We start from the raw sequence: 9,849 nt of genomic DNA, 5'->3' as shown, positions 1-9,849 counted from the left end.
GTATTTTGAGTGATATCAAAATCTCAAAAATCATTAAAACTAAAAAACTCAACAGCGTTACCTCGAGAAACTCATAAGCTAATACAATATTTCTGAATTTTTTATTTCATATGATCTTCATTGACGAGTTCTACTGCAAAATCCATTTTTTTTGGAGCTGCCTGTAAAAATTTGCCATCGTTGGCTTATTTTTCAATATTTGGTCTTGAATTTTTTTTTAATAATCTTTGAATTGTACTGAATATGTTTATTTAATTTAATAATAAAATAATTCTACCATAATTTCAAACAAAATTCACGAAAAGGTGCTTGAAATATTGATTTCAAACCATGCACCCCCCCCCTTAAACAAAATTAGTAAAAAGTTAAAAATTCGAACATGTTAAAGTAACAAATATTGCGGCCCTCGGTAATAGACCAAAAATATTTTGTGGCCCTTACTAAAAAAAGTTTGCCCACCCCTGCTCTACACCAATACTCAGGCGGCCTCCAAATTTTTGTTGTACAGATCAATCCAAAGCAATAATTTCGATACAGAGCCCTCCTACCGTGGTCCATAATACCATAATTCGGCTTTGGAAGGAAGTATACTTAAAGTTAGTATGCAATGAAGTAAGTCGAAGTTAGTGTGTAATTTTTATTAAATTTCTTGTTAAAGTATAAACTTTGCATTCAAAGTACCAACCAAAATTGTTACGTCATTTGGCATGGTGGCTAGTCTAGCCTTTTATTTATGTGGTTCCATAGCTTAGTTTAACTATGTTTTATTTCGATATAATATATAAATATGTTAGTTAATAGTATCAAGATATTTATGGAAGTGCTAGTTTCAATAAGAGATTAAGCCCTTGATGTCATATATTGTCAAATACTTGTGTGCCACCATAAACAATTATATAGGTATAGGTATTGGATTTTGTCAAGAGCTACGAGTCATGTAGATTTATATATTTCTATTAATTAATTTATATTTATATCTACAGTAAACTCTCTCTCTCTTAACGGACACCGCTCCTCGCCGGACACCTGTACCCTTTAACTCCCTTAGACGGACACTTTCAACAACAGACGCGGACAGTAAATGAGGTGTAAATGCGTACAGTAAATGAAAAAAATTAACATTTTGGTTTCAAACATTTACAATATCAAAATGTGTAGAATGTATTTTGATAGCAGAGTTTGGACAAGAATACGGGCTAACAATGAATGTTAAGAAGACAAAGCTTATGAGAATATCGAAAATTCAAAGGAATAACGAAAATCTCTTCATAAACGGATCCAATATCGAACGAGTCGACCAATATGCATACCTTGGAACAATGATCAACTCCACAGGAGATTTCTTACAGGATTTCTTACAAATTTTAACAAAATGAGAAAAGCGCTCTGCACAAGAGATTTGAAGTTGGAGCTAAGAGTTAGGTTGGCTAGGTGCTACGTATTCTCGACTTTGTTTTATGGAATGGAAGCTTGGAGCTTGAGTGCTGCGTCAATGAAAAACTAGCATCATTCAATCTGTGGGTGTACAGAAGAACTCTGAAAATATCGTGGACAGAACACGTCACAAACAAAGAGGTTCTGAGAAAGATGAATAAAGAAATGGAAATCCTAAATACAATCACAACAAGAAAATTGGAATACCTCGGACATATTACACGTGGAGAGAGATACAGCTTGCTCCAATTGATTATGCAGGGAAAGATTTAAGGAAAGAGAAGCATAGGGAGACGCAGAATATCGTGACTGCGCAACCTGAGAGAGTGGTACGGATGTACATCAAATGAACTTTTTAGAGCAGCCGTCTCTAAAATACGAATAGCTATGATGATTGCCGACCTCCGCCGCGGAGATGGTACTTAAAGAAGACGAAGAATGCATTTACTATTTTAAATCAATACAGATGTCCACGACGTGATATTTAATACTGTTAACGTTATCAACACTACGTAATAAAAATTATTTAATGTGTGTGTCCGTCGATGAAACAAATGCGATACCAGGAACTTGTTAAATAATTATTGTTTTGACTGGAACAAGGATTTAAGAATTTTAACCGAAATATCTGATTAAGCCTATTCAATGGACTTAATTTAATTTTTATGACTGTTTTTCGAACGTGAAAAAAAAGGGTGTTCGCCAAAACGAGGTTTTAAGTTTGAAAGAAAAAGTCGATCCGAGTGCTGAATTAGACCTAGAAATAATTGTTTTCGATTGATTTTGTAAAGTGCGGTCTAAATGTACTCTAAAAGTAAAAATCCTGTTTCTAGTAAAATTATTCAAGAAAATGCATTAGAAGTTGTAAGGGAAGTAAACGTTGATATGAAAGCTCCTGGTGTATGGCAAATTTGAGAGAAATGAGAAGTTTTGTAAGCAACATAATATTTTCTTCAAATTTGTTTGTGGCGAAGCAGTTGTCGTAGATTTATTAGTGGTTTATAAATGGAAGGAAAAACTGATCATTTTAATGAAAGTATACTCTCCGCTAGACAATTTTAACGCAGATGAGACGGGATTATTTTGTTAGAGTTTAGAGCATTACACAAGAAAAAACTTATAACTTAAATGGAGAAAGGTGCACTGAAGGTAAGGCTTCTAAAGACAGGATCACAATTCTATTTTGAACCAATATGACAGGAGCCAAAAATATCTCGTGCCCACTGGTAACCGGGAAAAGTAAAATTCCTCGTTGGTTCAAGGGTTTACACACAGAACAATTACCTATCGAATGATACAGCAATAAGAATTCATGGATAACAAATGACAAGGGAAATGATGACAGACTGGCCAATTAAATTTGTTAAAAACCGGACCATGCACTTATTTTTAAAATTGTTAAAATAACATATTTTTTTCTTTTCAACGGACACCTCCTTTAAACGGACACTTTATGCGGAACGACCACTATCCGTTTAAGGGAGAATTCACTGTATTAAAAATATAATTTTAATTTATTTATAAACTTTCTTTATCAAAATTCTTTTGCCAAATAATTCAAGCTTAGCTGTTATTTTCTATTTTCATAATCAGCGATTTTCGTCAATCTCTCCATAATACAACGCAAGATCATATTTAAAATCCGGTGGCCATCACGTTTCAGCATTTTGCAATAAATGACACGTATCTCTTATTAGTGATGCGATTTTAAATCCAGCTCTAATGGTCGTTTTTACCGTAATCGCTCTTTTTATCTTTGTAATCTCGTCCCGGTGAAACTATCATGAATATTTCATCTTTTGTGTTTTTTTGGATTAAAAATTAAACTTTCGAAATATAAAAAGTAGCAGTTAAACTATTTTCAGCTTTTGGTAATATATCTAATCTGATTGAACTTGTTGCATTTGATAGTAGGAACTGAGAGAAATAACTAAAGTTTGGTAATAACAGTTCACTTCCTAATGGATAGGGAATTTCTTTGCAAGATCATCTCATTGTATTGATTTGCGTGTAAAGATTAAATGCTTTGTGGAAATGATATCAATGAGTGTCCCCGTTTAGGATTTTGTCCTCTTCAGGGTTTGTGGTGAATGTATTGTGATGGATCGTAAAAGCAAACAGTCCGGAAAATGCACTGGGGTATGTGTGGTGTTCCTGGTGTACCTGGGTTATGCCGGACGGTGGTGTCCAGAAGGCCAAAAGACAACAGAGAAGAAAGTTTGATGGAGTTGATGTTGGTTCCATAGACATTTACGTGTACTGTCCGTGCTTTGCTCTCGACCAGTCTCCCTAGAAACCATTGTACAACGACAGGCAGGCCTGCGTCCCTCGTGGGCGGTCAGGAGGTGGCTTTTGAGCGCAGCGTGGACAGTGAGCGTTCGAGTGGTGAAAATAGTTGCGGCTATTTTCTTGGGACGAACAGGTATAATTGTGCAATGAAGTTGGGAAACCGCAAAAAACCAACTTCTCCCTGTTCGGGGTAGGGAAGAGGATATGTTATAGGTGGGTGCGGTAGGCTAACGGGGTAGCCTCGAGGATGTTTTCGTATTCTACTGGGAGTTCGTCAATGCATGTTTGCATTAGAGCAGACGGTGGGTGAATCTTTTTTCGCTTGGGCTTTGCGTGGTAGAATACGTGGCCAGAAGAAGAACAGGAACATTTAAGAGATTCTTGTGTGTCGGAGGGGGGATCGTTGATTACTTTGGTTGTGAAGTTCGTGTTCAGAGAGTTTATTCTCTCGATAATTGTCGGTATGTTTGAGAGGTTATGGATTTCGTTTGAGGGATATCTCCAGTGCTCGTAGTTGCATCTCCGCAAGATTCTCCGTTCCACTCGCAACAACCTCTCTTTCTTTCCTCTAGTGCATAGAGAGTAGAGGCATGATTTGTACTCAATGACGGGTCGAATATAGTTCTTGTAAGTGTGTAAGAGAGTCTTCTTGTGAGTCTTGCCAATACGTCCTGAGAGTGGGTTGAGAAGTCTGGCTCTGTTCCTTACCCTATCTAAAGTTGCCTTTAGGTCTGCGTCCCAGTTAAGGGTCCTGGTAAACAGTACTCCCAAGTAGGTCGCAGTCGGGCTGAGAACAAGCCTTTCTCCCATAAATCTCAGTGGGTATTGGTCGCCATCATTTCTAATGATTTTTTCTGACACAGAAGGGGCGCGAAACACAATTGTTGTTGTTTTGTTCGCGTTCAGCGTGACTCTCCACTTACAACACCAATCCCCGACCGCGTCCAACCGAGCCTGGGCTCTTCTGTGGATGAGTAATGGGTTGTATCGAGAAGTTGTCGTGAGTAGAGCCGTGTCGTCTGCATAGAGAAACAGCCGAGTGCCTGGGATATTTTGGTTTGTGATGTCACTGTTGTAGATAATGTACAGCAGTGGTGCTAGGACTGAACCCTGGGGAACTCCAGCTTGTGGAGTGAAGGGGGTAGACTTTTGATCGCTTACTTTCACTCTGGCAGTTCGGTTGTGGAGGCATGAGTGTACAATTTTGGTAAATTGTAATGGTAGCCCGATGTCCAGAAGCTTCCGAACAAGTCCGTCGTGCCAGACCTGATCGAAAGCTTTCTGCACATCCAAGAAGTAACTTTAGTTGTGAAATCTATTAATGCATGTTTAGTAGATTTACCAGACTGGAATCCGTATTGAAATTTTGGGATGATGTTGTATGTTTCGAGAAAGTTATTGAGCCTTTCTTTTAGGATTAGCTCAAGAACTTTACCCAGAGTGTTTATTAGTGAGATTGGTCTGTAGGATTCCACGTCGGTTCGGGGTTTGCCTTTTTTCAAAAGCATGATGGTATTGGCCACTTTCCAAGGAGTAGTTAAGTGGCTGTTTTTGAGACATGCATTGAATATTTTAGTTAGAAGAGGGATGATACTCTCAGGAAGTTTCTTGAGGCACCTACGGTTGATGCCATCAGGTCCGGGAGCGCTGTTTTTATCTATTTGGCAAAAGCTCTCCGTTTCCCTGTTTGTGAGGGGATCCATGATAGGATCATAGACTGGAACGTGGTAGTTGAGAGTAACATTTACTATGTATTCTGTGTGGAGTTTAAATAAGCGATCAAAGTTTGGGTTGTCTGGAGTTTGAAAGTTGTTTTGAAGCGAATTTCTGAATGCTTTAGCTTTCCCTTCTGGGGAATTGACAATGTAATTATTGACCAACAGATGAGATGTTTGAGATCGTTTTTGATTAGTTAGAACTTTGAGTTTGTTCCATAATTTACTTCCGTCCCTGTAGTCCAGTTTTGAGGTAGAATCCTCCCACCGGCGAGCCGTTAGGTCGGATATCTCTCTCTTTATCCTGGCACAGATTCGGTTGTATTCTGTTTTGATTAATGGATTTCTCTTGGCCTTATATTGGCGTAGAATACGTTTTTTTTTTTGTTGAATTTTGGCTATGATATATTGTGGAGGTGCCGGTGATGTATAGGTTATTTGTTTGAGTAGAATTGCGTGCGTGATAGCCTCGGTGATGAGGTTCTCAATTTGTGTTGCACTTGTGTCGATACTATCGTTAGTATCGAGTTCGCCTAACATAGGTAGATTTTGTGTGATGAAGTTTTGGAATTCAGTCCAGTTAGCGTGACGATAGTCTCTTATAGATCTTGGAGGGTTGGGTTGTTTTGGAGTTGTTATGTCTGTATTGACAAGAATTGGTACGTGGTCTGACGTTATTGAGTCACCAATGTGGCATCTATCCTCAAACCGATCCAAAATGTTACTGGTAACTAGGATGTGGTCGACAATAGAGGCCCCATTGGCGTTCAGAAACGTGTATACAGTGTTGGTGATTCTTGAGATAGTAAGGTCTAGTAGTAAATCCGTGAGGCGGATGCCTTCTGCGTTTTGTCGGTGATCACCAAACTGTGTATGTCTACAATTCAGATCACCCATCAACACGGCCTTGCCGAGCGTTGAAAAATACTCCAGCAAATGCCTGTTGAGTGGTTGATCCGGGTGTTTGTAGTAAGAGACGATCGTGAGGGTTTCGTTGTTGGGAATGTGCACGTCAATTGCCAGGAAGTCCACATCAGGTTGACGAAAATTTGGTGGGGATGTATGAGCGCTGTGTGGTATTCCGTGTTTTATGAGAATACCATTCCCACGTGAAACCTGGCAGCGGTTTCGATGGATGATCGAATATCCTGCGAAATGTGGATCGCTTTTCGACAGAGTATCTGTGAGTGCGAGGATCTGGATGTTATGTTTCGACAGGATATTCTTGATGAGGGGTCTCTTTTTGGAGAGACCCTGACAGTTGACTGCACCTAGGGTGAAATCCATAAGGGGTGCGCTTAGTGGTTGGAGTGGAATGTCAGTTTGACATTGCTTCCGTGGCCATGTACCACTGTGGAGTGGTTATAGACTTGGCTAATCAGGTTAGCCGTGATAGCTGCGAAAACACAACGTGAATCACATTTGTCATAAACTACATGTGCCATTCCTTCTTAAAGAATTCATCTGTTTCTGTACTAAATTTAGTTTTAAATCCCAATAGTGCAACATAGTTTCAAAAGTTATGGATCACTTAAACTTACTGCTCATTTTTATAGTTGATTTTTTCGTGAAGATTTCAATAGTCTAAGAGCTGGGAGCGGATTTTTTGCGTGATAAGTAATATGGAAAAAACTATATGGGGATATGTTGAACTAGTTGTGTACATTACTTTCCTCAATGGCTGGAAACCGGAGTGGGGGCCGAGGGTAGATATAAGGGGTCAAATTCGCGGTTTTTATTATTTTTTTTTGTGACGCTCTTGATAGAGATAGTTCACCAAAATTTGGGAATAACTAGTTTACGACGTAACTAATTAAAATCTCCAGGGGTGGAAACCTGCGTGGCCGATAAAGGGGTGGTGGAAGGGGTGAATATAAAAAATATAATTGGGCGTTTTGTGACGTTCCTTATCGAGATAGTGCACCAAAATTTGGGAATAAGTAGACCATGACATAACTAAGTTAAATCCCAAGAGCTGGAAACCAGAGTGGGGGACGAGGGTAGTTATAAGGGGTAAAAGTCGCGGTTTTTACAATTTTTTTTTCTAAGGCTCATGATCGAGATTAAAAGTGGTTTTTTGTGACGTTCGTGATCAAGATAGTGCCCCAAAATTCGGGAATAAGTAGATTATGGCATAACTAAGTTAAATCTCCAGGGGCAGAATGCTGAGTGGGGGACAAATGGGTGGAGGCAGAGGTGAATATAAAAATTATAAGGGTTTTTTGTGACGATTGTGATCGAGATAGTAAACCAAAATTTGGCAATAAGTAGATCATGACATAACTGACTAAAATCTCCAGGGGCGGAACGCTGCTTGGGTATAAAGGGGTGGTGGTAGGGTTAAATATACAAATATAGGGGTTTTTTGTGACCTTCGTTAACGAGATAGTGTACCAAAATTTGGGAATAAGTAGATCATGAAAAAACTATATAAAATTTCAAGGGGGGACAAGGGTGAATACGAAATTTTTGGGTTATGCTCGCCATCGGGAATATGTCCGTAACTTGCACAATTGATTTATTTTAGAATCAAAATCCAAAAGGGCGGACAGCTAGGTGGGGTAGGCTAGCTTTGTTAAAAACGGAGTCACAATATTTTCATAAAAAATGTAGAGAAAAAATAAAAATTTCTGTTATTTTTCAAAAAAATTTTATAACATTGATTTATGCAAATAATTATAACTATTGTTCTCGAAATCTTTATTATTAATTGATAGAAACAATGATGAGATTAGAAAAAAATTCATGGTTTTTCATTGGAAAATATAATTTTATTTACATCTACAAGTATTAAGAGGCTACATCAGTGTGTCATTAATATTAATTCGAGCGAAAGTTTTGTCGCACCGTTTTTCGAAAGTACTGCGAACCTTTGGCAACAGTGCATCGGAAGTAGGTGACACTATCAAAGACGAAAGCACAATATTGTAATAATGGGCATTGTGATAACGATGACTATTTCTCTATGTTGCCAAATGTTGTCAGTTAAGTTCGATTTCTTGTTATAGATGAACGATTTTAGTAGTTCCAATGTGACACAAAATCTAGGCATGGAATAAAAAGTTTATTGAAAAAAAGGTGTAATTTTTTGTTCTTCTTTTAATTTAATTACACTTAGAGTAATTTCCACATACTAACATATTTTTCAAATTGGGCTGTGTACTGCCATTCTTTAATATATTACGAATATATGTGTCAAATAACCCGACAAAATATTCAAAACAAAAGCTGCAATCTTGCAGCTTTTGATTTTTACTTAAAAATATATTGATTTTTACTTAAAATTTACTTAAAGATATACTTTATGCAATACATAATATAACTACATTAGTCATCATCACCGCTAATACAATTATCATCAGACTAGTTATTATCATCATTTTCATCACTTTCACACTCAAAATCATCCATCTCATTTTCAGACTCATCATTCCCTATAACAATATCTCGAATAGATTCTGGCAACTGTGTGCCTTTAAACCGCGAATTTGACCCCTTATAACTACCCTCGTCCCCCACTCTGGTTTCCGGCTCTGGGGATTTTACTTAGTTATGTCATGGTCTACTTATTCCCAAATTTTGGTGCACTATCTCGATCAGGAACGTCAATTATCATGTCAACGAAAAAACCCAATGTTAATTTTTATATCCACTTCTTCCCCCACCCCTTTGTCGGCCACGCAGCGTTCCGCCCCTGGAAATTTTAATTAGTTACGTCATGACCTACTTATTTTCAAATTTTGGTGCACTATCTCTATCAAGAGCGTCACAAAAAAAATAATAAAAACCGCGATTTTGACCCCTTATATCTACCCTCGGCTTCCAATCTGGTTTCCGGCCGTTGGGGAAAGTAAAGTACACAACTAGTTGAACATATCCCCATATAGTTTTTCCATATTACTTATCACGCACAAAATCCGCTTCTATCTCTCCGACTATAACTAGTCCTGTCGCCATGGGGGATACAACGGCCTCCTTAATTCAGATGGACTTACTCAAGTTTTTTTAATGTATTTTGACCCGTAGAACACGAATTTTTTGGGTAACAGTTGATCCGGATGTCGATAAGATTGTTATAAATAAAGAACCTGAGGAATTACATAACAGCGATTTTTCGCAAAACAAAACATTTTTTTGTATTTTTGGGTGATTCTCAGCAAAAAATGGTTACAAGTTTTTTCGTAGGATGCATAGTTTTCGAGATAAACGAGGTTTAACTTTCAAAAAATCGTAAAAGTGCAATATTTGAACCCGAATATCTTTTGATTAAAAAATAAAATAGCAATTCTGCTTACTGCATTTGAAAGTTCAAGTCAAATTCTATCGGTTTTGATTATTTGCATTGCAAAAAATTAAGTTTTTATTTGTTAAACAAAGTCATAAACACATAGTGTTTCCCGTGCCCAATGCA

The sequence above is a fragment of the Diabrotica virgifera genome, chromosome 6, assembly GCF_917563875.1.
Source record: "Diabrotica virgifera virgifera chromosome 6, PGI_DIABVI_V3a".
NCBI lineage: Eukaryota > Metazoa > Arthropoda > Insecta > Coleoptera > Chrysomelidae > Diabrotica > Diabrotica virgifera.
Note: the sequence above shows the minus strand (reverse complement) of the source record.